Consider the following 20,365-nt stretch of genomic DNA (forward strand, 5'->3'; position numbering starts at 1 on the left):
TGCTGTAGTGAACATGGTTGTGCTGTTAGCTTTAGTATGGCCTAGTTTATGGCCATTGGGTAAATGCCCAGGAGTGAGATTGCTGGGTCATAGGGGAGCTCTATGTTTAGTCTTTTGAGGAGCCACAAATTTACATTCCCACCAACAATGTAGTAGGAATCCCTTCTGGCTTCCTCCCTGCCAATATCTGTTGTTATTAGATTTCTTGATAGTGGCTATTCTAACTGGGGTGAAATGCAGAACCGTTTTGTGCTGGCTGTTTTTGAGATAGTTCCTTACTTCTCATTTTGGCATGTACTTGAATTATCATTTGCTTAAGCTTTTTATTTATTTATTTATTTATTTTTCAAGCTTTCTGTTGTTGGGATCATGGGTGCATGCTAAAATTTCTAGCTTTCCTCCATAGAGATGAAGTCTTACAGACTTTTTGTTGGGGCTTACCAAGAACCATGATCTCTCCCAATTTCAACTTTCCATATACGGATTGAAAAGAGGGGGTTTGAAAATTTTTCTGCTTGGTTGACCTCAAACTACAGTTCTCTTGTTCATGTTCCCAAATTCCTGGGATTATAGTGTGAGCCACTTGTGACCAGCCCCCTTTTCTTTTTTACTTTAAATTTTTTAAAAAACCCAAACATTAGGAATATCTTAGGGGTAAGTTTATCTACTTCATACATGAGAAATACAACAGCTACGTTTGTTTAAACTATTATATGCATTTTATACATGGAGTGAAGTAAGGAGGTTGGGTCTGGCTGTTGCCATTTTGACCAAATGGTGGATGGCAGGGTCTGGCATCTTGTCTTCATGGGGGTGTGGGGAGGGAGGTGAAGCCACTGTCTCCCAGGCTGTGCCTGAATCCCTGGAGACAAGGGCAGGCACTTGGCTGATGTGTTACTAAACAAGTGCTTGGGACTGGGAGTTTTCTGTGACCTTTCCCCCTGTCCTGACTCTATGTAAGCTCAGATCAGCTCAGATGCCATTAGGTCATGCCACATGTCTCTATTTCCTTGTTTGGTCTCCCATATCCTGTCTCTTCTTAGGTCACCATGGCATCCCAATTCAGTTCTTCATTGGAGCTGAATTGGTTTGTTGGTGTATATATGTATATATATATATTTTTTTTTTCTCTCTGGCCTGTTTCCTAACTATGTTAAGTGTATTTGTGGGCTGCAGGCCTTTATAACATTTGGCTGCCTTCAGACCACTAGAGCTCTAATAAAAGGGTCTAAGATTCAACCTTTCAAAATGTCGTTTCTCTTTTTCTCACTTTCAACGGAGGACGAATTGCATTCACATGGTCTTATTTTCCAGGTTGTATTTAGTAAATTGACTTACTTATTTGATAGGGAGACATAGTTCATCAGATTTTATAATGATATTTCAATGGAATATTTTAAAAATAAGCATCAGCTATAATGTTGAGTTTTGCAAATTTACAAACTGAAATGTCCAAGAAATATAAAATATAAAACTATGAAATTATAATGGAAGTCTGAAGTGAAATGAAGTTCAAAAATACACAGAAAGATGGAGAAATCCCATTGGAACATGGAACACAGCCCACATTTTTACTATACTTCCACATTTCCACCTGTATACAAAGGCAGGGCCGCTTCTACGAAGACTAGAGACTTCTCAAGGGCTCAGCTCTCCAGACTCTCTTTTCCCTTTGAGTTAGAAAACTTGCTCTTGACTTTTTCTCACATATGCTGAGACTCATTTTATTTCATTTGCGTTATAGTTTGGTTTTTTAAAATTATCTTTAATTTACAAAGGAGTAGCCATTTAACAAAGCATTTTATGAATATAATATATCTTGATGAATGTCACTCCTTTCAACATTTTCAGCCCTCTCTTCTCTTCTCTTATTCTTCTTAACTTTGTGGGGTATACACTGAATCCTTAACTGCCTCTTCCTCTCTTCTCCTCTTCAATTGTTTCCACTCCACCTCTTTTGAATACCTGCTTCTGGGTACTTTATTTTGCTGCACTTTAACTTTGCCTTTCTAAGGAACGGCACTGCTTGAAATGCATTTTAAGGACTTTCAAATATACATGAGAGTAAAAGCCTACCAAGCACATTAAGATCTCCACACCAGCTCCCTGGTTTTCCTTTTTGTTCTATTCTGCTCCTTGCAGAGATTTCAAGCACCTGGCCTTATCCACTCTTTTCTTCTTGTCCAGCAGACCTGCCTCTGGGCTGCCTGTTGAAGGAGGGAATGCAACAGAGGGTCATTCTCCTAGAGAATGGTGTTGCAACCATGTTGCCATCATTGTATTTGTTCATCTTTCTGCCCATGAATAACGGGAAAAGAACATATAAAGTACATCATAATGAAAATCTTCAAAGGTCTCTTTCAGTTTCAACATTCAATTATTCCAAACCTTTGAGAAATTTTCTCTTTTGGTCCTATATATGAAAATGTGTGTGTGTGTGTGTGTGTGTGTGTGTGTGTGTGTGTGTGTGTGCGTGCTGGTCCCCAGAGCTTGAACTCAGGGTCTGGACACTGTTCTTGAGCTTTTCTTGCTCAAGACTAGTCCTCTACCAGTTGCACTACAATTCTCCTTCTGGGCCTTTTGGTAGTTCACTGGCAATAAGAGTCTCATAGACTTTTTTTGCCTGGGCCGGCTTCAAACTGTGATCTTCAGATTTCAGCCTCCTGAGTAGCTAAAATCACAAGCCTGAGCCACCATTGCCTGGCTTACTTAGTAATGTTAATATATTGGAATATAAAGAAAACATGTTTTCTCTCTTTTTACTGATCATGGGGCTTAAACTCTGGGCCTGGGTGTTGTCTCTGAGCTCTTCAGCTCAAGGCTACAACCCTATCCCTTGAGCTCCTCAGATCTCAGCCTCATAAGTTGCTAGGATTACAGGTGTGAGCCACCAGCATGTGGCAGAAAATATATTTTCTCAATTTAAATTCCATTATTTTTTGAGGAGCCATGGTGTACACATGGACAGTAGATACAGGAGAGATTTATACTTCAGTGGAATAAGGAGAAGTGTGTCTAAACAACTTTAATCAAAAGTGAACATATGACATACAGTAGGGTGACCAAGAAAGAAATTGGCAAACACTGGAGGGAATATAATTATCTCTTCCCCTCCCTTCCCCTCCCTGCCTTGCCTTGCCTTATCTTCCCTTCCACCCTCCTCCTTTTTTTTTTCTTTTGATTTTTGTGCCAATACTGGTACTTTACTCAGGACCTCGGCTCTCACTTGGCTTCACATAATGCTGGGGATGGTGAGCCACACTTCCACTTCCAGTTTTTGCTGGTTCTTCAGAGATAAGAGTCCAATGCACTTTGCCTGGGCTGGCGTGGAACCTCATTTCTCAGATCTCAGCCTTCTGAGTAGCTGGAATTGCAGGCATGAGCCATCAGTGTGCCCCACTGTCATTTCATATTCTTTGTTGCTTACAACATAATATTTAACCAATAAAATGGATACCATCTGGAGGGAAACACAGCAGTTCTCAGAGCTGAAGAGTTGGCAACATCGAATCATGGAGAGACAGGGAGAGAAAGATTGGTAAGTGTACATGCAGTCTCTAGTCTAAGGTCATGGAAGATATCTTTAGTGTTGGGTTACTGAAATCACTCAAAACCTGAAAGCTGACAAGGGAACAGACCTCTGTCCTATGAGTCAACACTATATTCTCAATGGACAGCCAGTTTTCTCAGCTTGAATCACAGGCCCAGTCTTTGTTTTCATGTGTGGAGGGGTAAAGAAGTTGGGAAGGCAGATTGGTCAGCATTTGGCAGTCTCCTTAGAAACATTTGGAATGTCAAATGCAGTGCCCATTAGAAGAAAGAAGAACAGACAAGCAGAACCCACAAGCATTCTGAATAGACATTTGCTGATAGACATTGCTGGGAAGTGTTTTGGAAGCAAAACACTTTATCATAATGGTAGGTTATCATAATAAATAGGTTGGACTTTAAAAAGGGGATTTGGAGCACTTGGTAAAAGAGCATTCCTTTCAAAGAGAACAATTTGAGGGCTGAAAGTTTGGCCTAGTGGGTAGAGTGCTTGCCTAGCATGCATGAAGACCCAGGTTTGATTCCTCAGTACCATTTATATGTATATATAAAATCCGGAAGTAGTGCTGAGGCTCAAGTGGTAGAGCTCTAGTCTTGAGAAAGTTCAAGGGTAGTGCTCAGATCCTGAGCTCAAGCCCAACACTGGGGAAGAGTGGGGGGAGGGAGGGAGGGAAGGAGGGAGAGAAAGAGAACGATTTGAGCAAATGCATATAAAAAAGAACCAAGACCTGGGAGGGAGTGAAGACTTGTCTGTGCAGAGTCTAAAGATATATGGACAGTGATATTACCATTTTCGTCTGTGATTTTGTTTATTTTGGTATGCTCCCTTCTTTTTTTGGTAAGATTTGCTAAGGGTTTGTCAATTTTGTTAATTCTTTCAAAGAACCAACTCCTTGTTTTGTTGATTCTTTCTATAGTTTTTTGGATTCCAATTCATTTAGATTCTGCTTTGATTTTAATAATTTGCTTCCTTCTAGTGGGATTAGGGTTGGTTTGTTGCTCTTTTTCCAGGAGCTTAAGGAGACACATTAACTTGTTGGTTTGCGATTTTTCCAATTTGTTATTGTAGGCACTCAGGGCTCTAAATTTTCCTCTGAGTACTGCCTTTGCCGTGTCCCAAAGGAGCTGGTATTTTGTGTGCTTCTTTTTGTTAAATTTCATAAACTGTTGGATTTCTGTTCTGATCTCAAATCACAGATGAAAATGGTAATATCACGACAGAAATTACCAAGATCCAGAGTATCATGAGGGAATACTTCTCAAATCTTTATGCCAACAAATTTGAGAATCTAGAAGAAATGGACAAATTCCTAGCCAATATTAACATACCCACACTGAACCAAGAAGAACCAACCCAACTAAACAGGCCTATTTCAAGCACTGAAATAGAAATGGCAATAAGAGAACTTCCACCTAAGAAAAGCCCAGGGCCAGATGGATTCACAGCTGAATTCTATAAGGTCTTCAAAGCAGAGCTCACACCAATACTCCTCAAGCTCTTCAACGAAATTGAAAATGAAGGTTCCTTACCAAACTCATTCTATGAAGCCAGTATAACCCTCATCCCCAAACCAGACAGAGATTCATCAAAGAAAGAGAACTATAGACCTATATCTTTGATGAACATCGATGCAAAACTTCTCAACAAAATACTGGCCAACCGTCTACAACAACTCATCAAAAAAATTATACACTATGATCGAACAGGATTCATCACAGGGAGGCAAAGCTGGTTCAACATATACAAATCAATTAATATAATTCAACACATCAACAGGAGCAGGGACAAAAATCACATGATTGTGTCAATAGATGTGGAAAAGGCATTTGACAAGATCCAACACCCCTTTATGTTAAAAGCTCTGGAGAAACTAGGAATCCATGGAACATTCCTCAATATAATAAAAGCTGTGTATGACAAACCCACAGCTAATATTATACTTAACGGCGAAAAGCTAAAGCCATTCCCTCTAAAATCAGGAACGAGACAAGAATGCCCACTCTCTCCATTCCTCTTTAACATAGTATTAGAATTCCTAGCCAGTGCAATAAGGCAAGAAGCAAGCATAAAGGGGATCCAAATAGGGAATGAGGAAGTAAAACTTTCCCTCTTTGCAGATGACATGATTCTGTATTTAAAGAATCCTGTAGACGCTACTCCCACGCTCCTTGAGCTGATTCAAAACTTTGGAAGGGTAGCAGGCTATAAAATTAACCCTCAAAAATCAACTGCCTTCCTCTATGCCAACAGTGAGAGGAATGAGGCAACAATCAGGAAAGCAACTCCTTTTGCAATAGCTTCAAAGAAAATAAAGTACTTAGGAATTAGCTTAATTAAGAATGTAAAGGACCTTTTTGATGAAAACTTTAAAACCCTGAAAAAGGAAATTAAAGCAGAACTAAGGAAATGGAAAAACCTCCCATGCTCCTGGATTGGAAGAATCAATATTGTGAAAATGACAATCTTGCCAAGGGCTATCTACAAATTCAATGCAATACCTATCAATATCCCAATGTCATTCTTTAAAGAAATAGAACAGGCAATCCAAAATTTCATATGGAATAATAAAAGAACCCGTATAGCAAAAACACTTCTTAGCAGAAAGAACAGCGCAGGAGGAATTTCAATACCAAACTTCAGACTCTATTACAGAGCTATAATTATCCAAACAGCACAAGAACAGGCCTGAAGACCAATGGAATAGAACTGAAGACCCAGATATTAAACCACAGACTTATGGCCACCTAATCTTTGACAAGAGAGCCAAAAAAAAAATAGAATGGAAGAAAGACAGCCTCTTCAACAAGTGGTGCTGGCAGAACTGGTTAAGCACATGCAGAAAACTAAAGCTGGATCCTTCTTGGTCACCCTGTGCTAGAATTAACTCCAAATGGATCAAAGACCTGGAGGTAAAAGCTGACACACTGAAAACTTTACAGGAAGGAATAGGAGATACACTAGACCTCCTTGGCACAGGTTGAAACTTTCTTAATAAGGACCAAGAATCACGACAAATCAGAGAAAGGCTGGATAAGTGGGACTGCATTAAACTGCAGAGCTTTTGTATGGCAAAGGACATAGTTAGTAAACTAATTAGGAAGCCTACAGAGTGGGAGAAGATCTTCACCAACCATACAACGGAGAAAGGCCTCATATCTAAAATATACCAACAGCTCAAAAAATTGAATCACTCCAAAACTAACCTCCAAAGTAACAACCATCCCATTAAAAGATGGGCCAAAGACTTAAAGAGAGTCTTCTCTGAAGAAGAAACAAAAATGGCCTATAGACACATGAAGAAATGCTCAACATCTCTGGTCATAAAGAAATGCAAATCAAAACAACTCTAAGATTCCACCTCACTCCAGTGAGAATGGCCAGGATCAAGAAAACTAATAACAACAGATGCTGGAGGGGATGTGGCCAGGAGGGATCACTACTACACTGTTGGTGGGAGTGTAAACTCCTTTAACCACTATGGAAAGCAGTATGGCAGTCCTCAAAAGACTAAACATAGAGCTCCCCTATGACCCAGCAATTCCACTACTTGGCAATTACCCAATCATCCAGAAACAAAGACATACTAAATCCACCAGCATGACAATGTTCATTGCAGCACTATTTACCATAGCAAAGATATGGCATCAACCTAGATGTCCCTCAGTTGATGAGTGGATCAACAAGATGTGGTATTTATACACAATTGAATTCTATGCTGCTGTCAAAAAAATGACATCGCCCCATTTGTTAGGAAATAGAAAGACTTAGAAAAGATCATATTAAGTGAAGTAAGCCAGACTCAAAGGAACTTAGGCTCAATGGTTTCCCTCATTTGTCATAATCAGTAGAAACCTTGGGCTCTACTAGCAGAGATTTGCAATAGAGCAAAACCTTGATACAACAGGCCATATAGTATGACGCTAAATGAAAGGATCTCTAGGATATAGAAACATAAGCCATATAATGAATGATTGTTGTTCTTAAGGTACTATGTTATCTCTCATCTCCTTTGCTGTCCCTTGGTTATCTCATATTGTTACAGTATCTCACTTTGTTACCTGATATATCGGGTATATTTGTATTTGCTTATTTGAAATTGGATAGGGAGGGGGGAAAACAAGATGAGGGGTGTGGGTGGGGGGGAGGGAAATGGGGACCAAGACATGTGAAAAGGTATCAATGTATGTGAATTAATGTTCCATCTATCTGGCCAATATCATGTAACCCTTCTATTAATTACAGTAAAAATATATGAAAAAAAGATATATGGACAGTGAGTAGAGAAGGAAAGATGGCTGACAAGATGTGGAATATGAGTTCTAACTCGTTGTGTGGGAGTAGGGAGAAGCGATTGTGATAATGAACAGGGAAGTCTTACTCTTTTCCCTTGTTTACTTTCTGTCTATAGTTTATTTTCCCATGAGGTTGAACAAAGAACATCTTTCTTTTCCTTCTCCTTTTTTCTTTTCCCTTCTTTCCCTCCCTGCTTCCCTCCCTCCCTTCCTTCTTCCTTTCTCTCTCTCTCCCTCCCTTCCTTCCTTCCTCTTTCCTCTCTCTCTCTCTCTCTCTCTCTCTCTCTCTCTCTCTCTCTCTCTCTCTCTCTCTCTCTCTCTTTCTCCCTTCTTTATAATAATACAGTTTAAACTCAGATTCTAGAGCTTTGCTAGGCTGCCACTGTACTCAGAGCCACACCGTTGGCATTATTTTGCACTCATTACTTTTGATATGGAGCCTCCAGCCAACACCTAGACTGGAGTCTGCCTACTTCGGGCTTCCTGTCATATTGGGATCACATGATGCACTGGCCAACTTCTCTCCATGGGATAGTGTCAGGGACTTTTCTCTCTTCAGTAGCCTGTCCCAATTATCCTTCCTTCTACATAGTTTGAAATGACAGACATGTACCACTATGTCCAGATACAGGTTTAGAAGGAGAATTTTTCTGTGTGTGCTGGCCTTAAATTATGATCCTCCTATTCGCAGCCTCTCAAATAACTTGCATTATAGGCACAATACACAAGTACAGAACTCTTTTTTTTTTCAAAACTTGGAAATGCTTGAAAATTCACACATGAATTACCATATTTATTTATTTATTTATTTACCAGTCCTGGGCCTTGGACTCAGAGCCTGAGCACTGTCCTTGGGCTTTTTCAAGGCTAGCACTCTACCACTTGAGCCACTGTACCACTTCCGGCTTTTCTCTATGTATATGGTACTAAGGAATCAAATACTGGTCTTTATGTATGCTAGGCAAGCACTCTGCTGCTAAGCCATGCTCCCAGTACCAGATGAATTATTTTAATGTTTTAAAAAGTGTTCCTCAGCAAATTGATTTTTATTTTTTAATGTTAGCATTCCCGGCAATATTTTATCCTGGGTAAAAATGTTAGTAGAAATTTATGTCATAAAATTCTGCAACTCCCAACTATGTAAGGCTTAATGTGGTTTAGGTCAACATACAATTATGAGGATTTAGATAGGCAGATTAATGTAACTCATCCTTCTGAAAGATGAATTTCTAAACAAGTTGATCTGTTTTCCCAAGATAACAGGGCTTATATCTTATTTCATTTTATTATTAGTTAATTAATTTATTTATTTGGAAGTATCTACTATCATAGAAATAACTTGACTGTTATGTCCTTAGTAACTGTAAAGTAGTTACTACTTCTTCATCAGAGTAAGGTAAGGCCTAGAAAAGTGAACTCATATTCCAAGGTCACATGGCTGGCAGGTGGCAAAGCTGGGATTTAATGATGGATCTATCTGTGTACAGTCATTGCTTCATCATTTGGCACCACATTTCCCCAATTGCCACTTCCCAACTCTCAAAAGCCACAAGAAGGCTGCGTTGGCCTCTGGCATAAAGTCATAATTGCCTCTGGTATGATCTGAATTGGTAAGGGAGTGGGATGACTGAGAGAGGTTCCAGGTGAGTCAACATTTACTCAGTGCTGTCACTGGAGCCTAGGATCAGGAAAAACACTTTTTCATTTTACTTCATTTGATCTTATTAACGTTGTAGTTAGGTGGGAATTATTCTGCAGCTTTTGCAAATAAAGAGAGAAATTCAGTTTTCATTCAAGGTATTTTTTTGAGCATTCTAAGTCTGTGTGGAGCTTGGTGGGAAGTAAGGGAATATGCAAAAACACAAAAATGAAACCTTAATTAATCAAATGGTAAGCAAGCAAGTCCTCTGTATCATGTGGAAAATGTAGAGCAGGACAAAAGGAGAGGAGGAAGTATGAAAGGATGGCTTGAAATTGGATTTTGGACAGAGTGGCTTCTAGAAGGTTTGTTGAGGAATACTCTAGCATTTGCTTCTAGGACCACTTGACTTAAGGTCTCGCTATATAGCTTTGTTTAGTAAACTGGAGAATCTTCTTTCAGAGTATCCTACATTCATGGAATTTTCAGGAACCAGAGACCCTATTTCCCTCTCCCACATTCTTCTTTGCTCCTACCATATCAGTCTTAGAGATTGGGAGATATCTATCTATCTATCTATCTATCTATCTATCTATCTATCTATCTATCTATCTATCTCTCTATCTATCCCTATCGTGGGGTTTGGGCTTGGTCCCTGTCCTCGAGCTCTTCAGCTCAAAGCTAGCAATTTACCACTTGAGCAACAATGCTACTTCCAGTTTTCTGGTGGTTAACTGAAGATTAGCGTCTCATTGACTTTTGTGCCCAGGCTGGCTTTGAACCGCAATCCTCAGATATCCACCTCCTGAGTAGCTAGGATTACAGGCATGAGCACTGGAACCCAGCTAAAAACATTTTTGTGTGCCCAGTTCTGGGGCTTGAACTCAGGATCTGGCCACTTTCCCTTAGATGTTTTTTGCTCAAGGTTGGTGTGTTATCACTTGAGCCTCATCTTCACTTCTGGCTTTTTGCTGGTCAGGGACTCTCTCCAGGCTGGCTTCAATTTGCATCCTTTGATCTCAGCCTTTTGAGTAGCAAGGATTGAAGGTGTGACCCACCGGCACTTGGCCAGAGACATTCTTTCTTTAATTTGACAAGTAATACTGTGAGAATCCATTTGGTGGATGAGAAAAAGAACTTGGCTTGTAGCGGCAAAGCCTTAGGTCTGATGCTAGCTCTGGTATGAAGTGAAATTTGACTGAAATTATTTTCCTCTCTCCCCTGAGCTTATTTCCAAGTATTTTCTTTGAGCTAACAGCTCAAAGTCTTGGTAGCCTAGGACAATTCTAGCTCTAACAGGGTGTGGGTACCTAGTATTGCTGAAAAATAATGTCCCAGTTAAAATTGTTCAACAGAGGAATTGGAGCTAAATAGGAGAAATTTATTTTTTCTCATGATGAAATTTCAACATAAAATTTCTCATTTAAAACCATCTAGAAATGTCACCTGGCCCAGATTACCATCCTGCTCTCTTGTTTGGTAGAAGTTAGAAGCCAGTGTTCAGTCATGAATTGGGAAGACTACAGGACGGCTTGTTCATTTCCAAGGGTAATTCAAGGTGTTGGAATGATTGCAAAAGCCCCATATGGCTTGGGACCTGGTTACCTTAGCAATTGGTTCCCTCCTCATGCATGTCAATTAACAGGCAATTAAAACTCTCAATTGCTTTGGCGATTAGTCCCCAGGTCTGGGGATACAGTACCAGAATGTGAGAAATTGTCCTTTTAAGTGAGCTCCCTCTCCCTCCCTCCCTCTCTCTCTCTGTCTCTCTCTGTCTCTCTCTCTGTCTCTCTCTGTCTCTCTCTCTGTCTCTCTGTCTCTGTCTCTGTCTCTCTCCCTGTCTCTGTCTCTCTCTGTCTCTCTCTGTCTCTCTGTCTCTGTCTCTCTCTCTGTGTCTCTCTCTGTCTCTCTCTCTCCCTCCCTCCCCCCCCCTCTCTCTCTGTCTCTCTCTCTCCCTCCCCCCCCCCCCCCTCTCTCTCTCCATATGTCCCTAGCTCTCTAGTACCAGTATTGGTCACAAGTAAAAGACTCTTAAGACAGAGGTACATTTGTTTTATAATTTATCTGTTCAAAAATACTTTAATGCTGCCAACTCTTTACGGAATGAATCAGAAATTTTCTGCAGGGTTCTCTCCAAGCCCTCCACATAGTCTCACTCTTAATGTACAATTATATTTTGTAACATCCTTAAACACACTTCTTCCCTTCCTTCCCTCCCTCCCTCCTTCCTTCCTTCCTCCAATCCTCCCTCCTTTCCCTTTCCTCCCTCCCTCCCTCTCTCTCCCTCCCTCCCTCCCTCCCTCCCTCCCTCCCTTCCTTCCTTCCTTCCTTTCTTCCTTCCTTCCTTCCTTTCTTCCCCCCTTTTTTTCTTCTGATACTGGGTCTTGAACTCAGGGCCTCTTGTTATTATTTGGCTTTTGTCTCTCAAGTCTGGTGCTCTACCAGACTTTCGACAGTGAATTGGAAATAAGAATCTTTAGGATTTGTCTTTGTGGGCTGGCTTCAAACCCCAATCCTCAGACCTCAGCCTTTGAGTAGCTAGGATGATAGACACAAACATCCAACACCTAGCCTTACTTTTCTATCTTTTCTACTATCCCCAAATTCTACTCATTCATTCTATAAACCCAGCTTATTTCACTGAATTATAAATACAACTAGAATAACTACATTTCAAACATATTTACATTAATTATCAGCGTCAATTTTCCTTTTTACAAATGGTTCAGGACTTTGTGATTTGTTTTTCTTTGTGTCCTCAGGGCCCACCTAGCCCGGTGATATTCATCAGCGATGACCACTTAGTAGAGAGGTTAAAAATTGCTGACAGCCTATGTAATTTGACAAAATGGTACATACTTTAAAACTCGTTTTGGACAATGAGTTTTAAATCATGCCATCTTACAACCAGGGACCTGAGTGAGTAATACTCTAAATTCTTCACTTTAGGGACCAAAAATCCTGAGAAAATAGAGGCAGTAACCTGTTTAAGTTGCTCTATGAGTAAGTAAGACGCTCTGGTTGACTGTCAAGTCTTGGGATTTATAGTCTAAGTCTTCCCTTTGCTTGGTAGTTTAAATTCTCTTTCCCACAGGGACACAGGTGCTGTGCACCTGAACCGGGCTTTCCCATGGGGAACAGCGGGTGTGCATTTGCTGTAAAAGCCACTTAAGAATTGCCATCAGCAGGAAAGCTTCAGACCATCACGGCCTTGGCTTTATCTCTTCTCTGATTTTTAAAAGTTGAACAAATTTATTATCACTATCAAAATGATTAGTAATCTCCAACTGGGAATACATCTAAAGGAAATGCAATTAGTATGCTCAAGAGATGTCTTCTCTCTCATGTCAAATCACCGCTCTGTTTACAATAGCCAATACATAGAGCTAACCAAAGTGTCCACAAATTCACAATTGTGTAGATAGTGGGACTGTGCCTCAAGTGGTAAAGCACTAGTTGGGCACAAAAGCTCAGGAACAGTGTCTATGCCCTGAGTTCAAGCCTCAAGACTGGCACACAAAAAGAGTGAGTTATGAGGTGGAAAGGCTGGGCCTAGCAGGAAAGAAACAATGGAGGTAAGGAAGAAAAGAGGAAGAAGGAAAAGAGTAAATGAGCCAGTTTCTGTGTTAGGTACTTTCATGTCTTTACTCTCAGTAAAGAGGTGGAGAGAAGGGCAGAGAGTCCAGGATGGGACTCTATTAGGTACAGGGGCTATTGTGTGTTTTTGTGACACAAGCTCCTGCTTGCTCCACTGTTTCTAAAAGCAACTAAAAAAATTGCATGAAACTTGTTACAGAACCGCTGGTCAGGAACATATTTTATTTATTTTTTAGTTATTTATTTATTTTATGATTGGCCGTGGGGCTTGAACTCTGGGCCTGGGCTCTGTCAGAGCTCTTCCAGTTTTCCAGTGGTGAATTGAAGAGTCTTACGGACTTCCGTGCTCAGGCTGGCTTTGAACTGAGATCCTTAGATCTCAGCTTCCTGAGTAGCTAAGATTATAGGTGCGAGCCAACAGCTCCCTACTCTATATTCATTTTTCAAATCACTCCATGAAGCAAAATTACACCATAACTGTCTCAACAGAAAAAATATGTCTTAAATGTTTAAGGGATTCCATGCCTTAGTTTTATCATTTGTGAAAGAAATTCATAGTGTTATTATAGTGTTAATATAATTATTTTTCTGGGAATAATAATAGTATTTATACAGAGGATTGTTCTGAGTCAGTAGTTTTAATACTTTCAGAACAGTTTCTGAAACCTAATATTATACAGTTATCCGTAGAGTACATAAAAACAAGATCTTTTTATATATTACTTTGTATCTTATTTATAACTTCTTATAAGATATAGGGGACTCACAGAGTGAAAGAACATTAAAAGAGCATGGAGAGGTCAGGGTCCAAAATACTCCTAAGATATGCAGCTGAATTCCAAAGAAGGGAATTATTTGCCTCCCATCTTCATAGTTGATTCATCTGGTTCAGACAGAATAGGGAAAGTCTCTAGATTTCCAGCCAAGTATCCTTTTGCCTAACAAACACATGATTGATAGTAATACAGTATAGATTCAATATAGTCCTAGCATTAATGTTTAACTAGGTTATCAGTTTCTGAAGATTTTCTCAACTCTTCATTCACATCGTTGATCCAGATGCCCACTGTGTGATAGTGTTTTTGTTTTTGTTTTAAATAAACATTCACTTAACAAGCCAAGTACTTGAATGACCCCAGGACAAGAAGATAATTAAGGCTATGAATCTATAAAATACAACTGACTGCTTGAATGTTTGAGCTATGGCAGTTTATTTTTTGAGGTATTAAGTATCATTTGAGCCATATATCCTAGTTAGCCCTTTTGCTTATGGTTTGTTTTAGATCTAAACACTTGTTTCTTTCGTCCAGGTCAGCAAGAGACTGCAGTCTTCCCACAGCTACCTCTCAAATAGCCGAGATGACAGGCGTGAGCCATCAGGCTCTACCCTAGCAGTGTTTCTTTCATCTTTTAAATCTTAAAATGCAAAAATCCATATTCCTATATTTAATACATATTAACTCTCAATAGGTGCTTATTTTGAAGCAGATGGCTTAGCAAGCCAACTTACAGTGATATAACTTGGCCCTACAGGTCCGATAGGCCCCCTTTTCCTTATAGAGTTTTTCCAGCTAGCAGTTTGGGGAAATGCCTAGCATGGCAAAAAGTGCAAATAGGCAATAAGCTGTTGCCCAGTGCTGGTCACTGTTCCATTTAATGATAATCGATCATTTCAATATCAATTAAAATAGTCAGTCTTGCAGAACTCCTCAGTTCACATGCTCTTCTGCCCCTTTAAAGTTTTAAGAGGTTTGTTTCCTGTCAGCACTATTTCTGTTCCATTGGATCCTGTTGGGGATTTTTAGACACCCTGTTTATTTTTCTTCCTGTGCCTCAAAATAGGAATTAGAAGATAAAAATGAACAATGGCAAAATACTTTGCGGTGACCTTTGCAAAATTATTATTAGACCTTTAAGGTCTTTCCCCTTTGCTAATTCTTTTTTTTTACTGTAATTAATAGAATGGTTACATTACATTCACCAGATAGAAGGTGCATTACTTCATATACACTGATAACCCTTCTCATGTTTTTGTCCCCATCTACCTCCCCCACCCATCCCCTCATCTTGTTTTCCCCCTTTCCCTATCCTATTTCAAATAACCAAATAAACATATAGATAATATACCAGATGACAAGGTAAAATACTGTAACAATATGGGATAACCAAGGGACAACAAAAGAGATGAGAAATAACATAGTACATTAAGAACAACAATCACACATTATATGGCTCTTGTTTCCATATCCTGGAGGTCCTTTCATTTAGCCTCATCCTATATGGCCTTATATATGTAGGTTTTGCCCTATTGTAAAGCTCTGCTAGGAGAGTCCAAGGTTTATATTAATTATGACAAATGAGGGAAACCATTGAGCCTATGTTCCTTTGAGTCTGGCTCACTTTCCCTTGATAATCCTCTTTTTAAAAATATTTTTTATTTCAATATATAGAGGGGTTACAGTTATATTCGCCATACAGTTACTTCTCATACAGTTACTTCTCATACATTGATATCTCTTCTTATGTTTTTGTCCCCATTTCCCTCCCCCACCCCTCATTTTCCCTCTCCTATTTCAAATAAGCAAGTAAACATCTATATAATATACCAAGTAACAAAGTGGGATACTGTACCAATATGAGATTAACAAAAGAGCAACACAAGACAAGAGAGAAAAACATAATACACAAAGAATAACAGTCACTCATAATTAAGCTTTTGTTTCCATGTCCTGAAGGTCCATTAATTTGGCCTCATCCTATATAGCCTTATGTATCCAGGGTTTAAGCTATTGTAATCCTCTGCTAGAAGAGTTCTAGATGTATACTAATTATTATAGATGAGGGAAACCATTAAGCCTATATTCCTTTGGGTCTGGCTTACTTCACTCAATATGATTTTTTCCAAGTCTTTCCATTTCCTTACAAATGGTGCGATGCTGCTCTTTCTGACGGCGGCATAGAATTCCATTGTGTATAAATACCACATCTTGTTGATCCACTCATCAACTGAGGGCATCTGGGTTGGTTCCACACGTTAGCTATGGTAAATAGTGCTGCATCTACACAGCATCTAACAGGGAAACAGCAAGGAGCTGAGTGAAGCTCAGTGGCTGTCTGAAGCCAAACCCCACACCTAAAATAAAACCCCCAAATCATTTTTTTGCTTTGGCTTTCTTTGAATCCTTTCTTGCTCTTAGTGCTTCATAGGATTTTTTTTCCTCTTGATATTGCCATCCATGACTCAGATTATATACTCTGCATACCAAATAGTTCCATATTTTAGTTACAGGCCATCTCAGGCAATTTCTTCTTTCTCTGAACCTCAACTTTTTGTGATGTGGATGTAAGAAATGTGCTGTGTTGAATAAGAAGAAAAAGGCCAACTGAAGAAATATTGAAAGCCAGAAGGCAGACAAGTTATCAGCATCCATGGTTACAACAGGAGAAGGCTGATAATCACCAAACCACTGCCTTCACTCACGGCAATTGTGGAAGGGAACTGGCTCTCACATTCATCGTGTCTCGGGCCGTTTACTCAGTGGGTAGCAATTCCTAGTTGTATGCTTGTAGCATTTTCCTTCCTTCTTTCCTTTCTTCCTTCTTTCCTTCCTTCCTTCCTTCTCTCTCATTCTATTTCTCTTTCTTTTCCTCCCTCCCTCCTTCCCTCACCGCTCTTTTCTTCCTTCCTTCCTTCCTTCCTTCCTTCCTTTCTTTCTTTCTTTCTTTCTTTCTTTCTTTCTTTCTTTCTTTCTTTCTTTTCTTTCTTTCTTTCTTTCTTTCCTCTCTTTCTTTCTGCTGAAGATCAAATCCAGAGCCTCACATATGCTAGGCAACTGCTTTACCACTGAGCTACATTCACAGCTCTACATTATTCTGATATTTGCCCTTACTCAATGGGGAGAAAGCAAAATAAAACAACAAGAAAACTATTGTCATATTTAAACTAACAACTGCTGTCCTTCTGTCATCTCAATTTCAAACATTTAGAACTCAAATCTGCACAATCTTATACATACTACTTCTAATGAATTTTTAGTACCACTGAGATCCACAGTGAAGGATTATGCCGTGTTTTGACTCTTTTCAGCTCCACTCATGTCTCCTCCTCCATGCTAATCAACCTAGTTTCCTCAGTCTGTTTTTACAGTAACACTCTGACCTTATCTTCAGCTCTATTCTCCTCTCTTTCTTGATCAGATTTTTTGTGAATGGTCTCAAATATTGTTCAATCAGATATTCTACCTGCTCTGTGACAAAAATACATGTGCAGATAAATGTAGCTGGAAAATAACAACTTATCATGTCTGACTTTTCCCTAATCTGCCTAACTTCCCATGATTCAAAATCTCTCCCATCTTCTCAAATCTCCAGGACCTTTCTTCCATTATCTCCTCCTCCATCTCCACCTCTTTTTCCTTCTTCCTCCTTCTCTCCTTCCTCCTGTCTTTCCTTCCTCCTCCCTCTCCTTTGTCCTTCCATTCCTTATTTTCCTTCTCTCCCTCTTCCTCCTCCTGCTTTTCTTCCTCTTCTTCTCCTCCTTCCATTCTCTTCCTCTTCCTCTTCTTCCTCTCTCTCTCTCTCCTCTTCCTCTTCTTCTCCCCCTCCTTCTCTCCTCCTCTTCTCCTACTCCTCCTTCTTCTTCCTCTTCTTTCTTTTTTCCTTTCATCTTACTTTCCTCCTTCACCTTTTCTTTCCCCTTTCCCACTTCCTCCTTTGCTAGTACTAAGACTTGAACTCAGCTTCACACTCTTTCTTAGCCTTTGCCCTCATGGCTACTGTTCTACACCTTAAACCATAGCTCTGCTTCTGACATTTTGCTAGTTAACTGGAGATAAGAGTCTCACAGACTTTCCTGACTGTTCTGGCTTTGAACCTTGATCCTTAGATCACAGCCTCCTAAATAGCTAGGATAGCAGTATAATATTACTTTGGGGGAAGAGAAATCAACTTGGCAAAAGAAAAAAAAATCAAATCTGTGAGTGTTTACTTTATGTCTAGCACTTCATCCACTTTTATATTCATCTGTTTACCTTCTTCCAGATACAAAAGTAGAATCTCAGCCAGGCAGGGAAGCTCACACCTGTGATCCTAGCTACCCAGGAAGCTGGGGTCTGAGGATCAAGGTTCAAATCCAGCCTGGGCACAAAAGGATCTGAGACTCTTATCGCCAATTAACCTCCAGAAAATGGGAAGTGGGGCTTGGCTCAAGGGTAGGGTGGTAGCCTTGGACTAAAGAGCTCAGGGACAATGCTCAGGCCCTGGTGGTAGCCTTGAACTGAAGAGCTCAGGAACAGCGCCCAGGTGGAGCTCAAGCCCCAGGATACCCACCCCACCACACACACACATGCACACACACACACACACACACACACACACACACACACACACACACACACACACACAAAGTAGAATCTTCTCTTTTCCTTTCTAAAGATAACCTTTGTCTTATTCCGTAGATTCTGTCATGTGTCACTCATGTAGGGACATGCATTTCACATGTATCCTCTCTTCTGTGCCATCACTGCTCATATTTCTATTAGATAATTTGTGTTATCACTATTGGTTCAATAATGTTTTCCTAAAAACAGTTCTTGACATCTGCCTATGATGCCATCTCTCTTGTTTATATTTATATCAAACCTTTCTATTGTCTTTTAGGTGTCTGTACTTCCTCTCTCCTTGTTTTCTCCTTTGCACTTACTCTATTTGGCTTTTGCTCTTTTGGCCTGTTTAAAAATAAAACTGAGAGGCTGGGAGTTGGCCTAGTGGTAGAGTGCTTGCCTAGCATACATGAAGACCCAGGTTCAATTCCTCGGTCCCACACACATAGAAAAAAGCCAGAAGTGGTGCTGAGGCTCAAGTGGTAGAGATCTAGCCTTGAGAAAGTCCAAGGACAGTGCTCAGGCCCTGAGCTCAAGCCCAGGACTGGCAAAAAATAAATAAATAAAACTGAACTCCAATAACTTAAACAGTGACTACATGTTGCTAAATCCAGTGGCCTTAACCAGTGTGGCTGCTTTCCAATTTCACTGGGGCACTGCTGCTTGATGTCTTCCAGGTCTTCTTCATCTTCCAACCTCTGTGACCCCTGCCCTCATCACTTTGTAGGCATATTTACTTCTACAGTGATCTCATTTGGTTTCAAGGCTTTCACTACCACCTATGTATGACAATCCCCCAAAATGTCAGGGACTCTCAACTCAACCTCATACTCACAGAATCAGTGCCTGATGAATGCCACAGGACTGTCTTAAAGCATTTCAATCCAGAATGTCTCAATCCAGGTACCAACTCCTCTCCTTCGACTACAGTGTTTCACCTATACAGACGCCTCTCTACACTTCAGTCTTTCAGACTACATGGAAAGTGTCTTCCTGCTCATGCAGGTGCAAACTCCTCACTAACTCTCTTCTTCCCCTCCCTGCTTCATTTGGATGCTCAGTCAATTAGCAGCATCTTGTCAGTCCCACCTGTGAAACAGATTAAAATTTGACAACTTTCTTATTGCCACCCCACATTACACTACCATTATCTCTGTTTTTACCAACCACAATAGACTCAGAATATAGTGGCCTCTTGTTGCTTGTACCCATATATACCCCACAGATGGCAGGCAACACAACAGGCATGTGAGATTATGTTACATCTATTCATTTAAAAAAATAACTTTGCAATGTCACTTTATCTCACTTGGAGTAAAAGTCCAATCCGTACATTGCTTTACAAAATCCAAGGCTCTTCATGATCTGTCTCTTTTGACATCTTAGACATTGTCTCTGGCATTCTTTCTCTTACTCTCACTGTAATTAAAGCCATTCCCACCTCTTTGCTATTCTTCCTCCTCCTCTTCTCCTCCTCCTATTTCTCATTGTCCTCTACCACATTTTACTCTGTGTTAGGCACTGAACTCAGGGCCTTATGCTTGCTAGGCAAATACTCTACCACCGAGGTAAATCCCCAAATCCAGGTGTTTGTTATTTACTGTACAATTAGGAATTTGTACTTGTAATTTTTATCCTTGGAATGCTTTCACCACACAGCTCTCCTTTGCTCACTTCAAATTTCAAGTGAAATACCTTCTTCCCAAGGAGGAATTCTCTGTCAAGGCCACACACAGAGGTGTATCTATGCCTACATACTCCCTCTCCACTCTGACCCTTGTTCTCTTCCCTTGGAGTTCTCCACTGTCTGACACAGTATATCTCCTTGTTTATTATCCTTGTTTTCAATTGCTTTTGGCTGCTATATCTTTCTTATCTAAAGCAGAGCCTAGAGTGCCATAGCATT

This window comes from Megascapheus bottae, chromosome 1 (genome assembly GCF_031878675.1).
Source record: "Megascapheus bottae isolate mThoBot1 chromosome 1, mThoBot2.hap1, whole genome shotgun sequence".
Taxonomy (NCBI): Eukaryota; Metazoa; Chordata; class Mammalia; order Rodentia; family Geomyidae; genus Megascapheus; species Megascapheus bottae.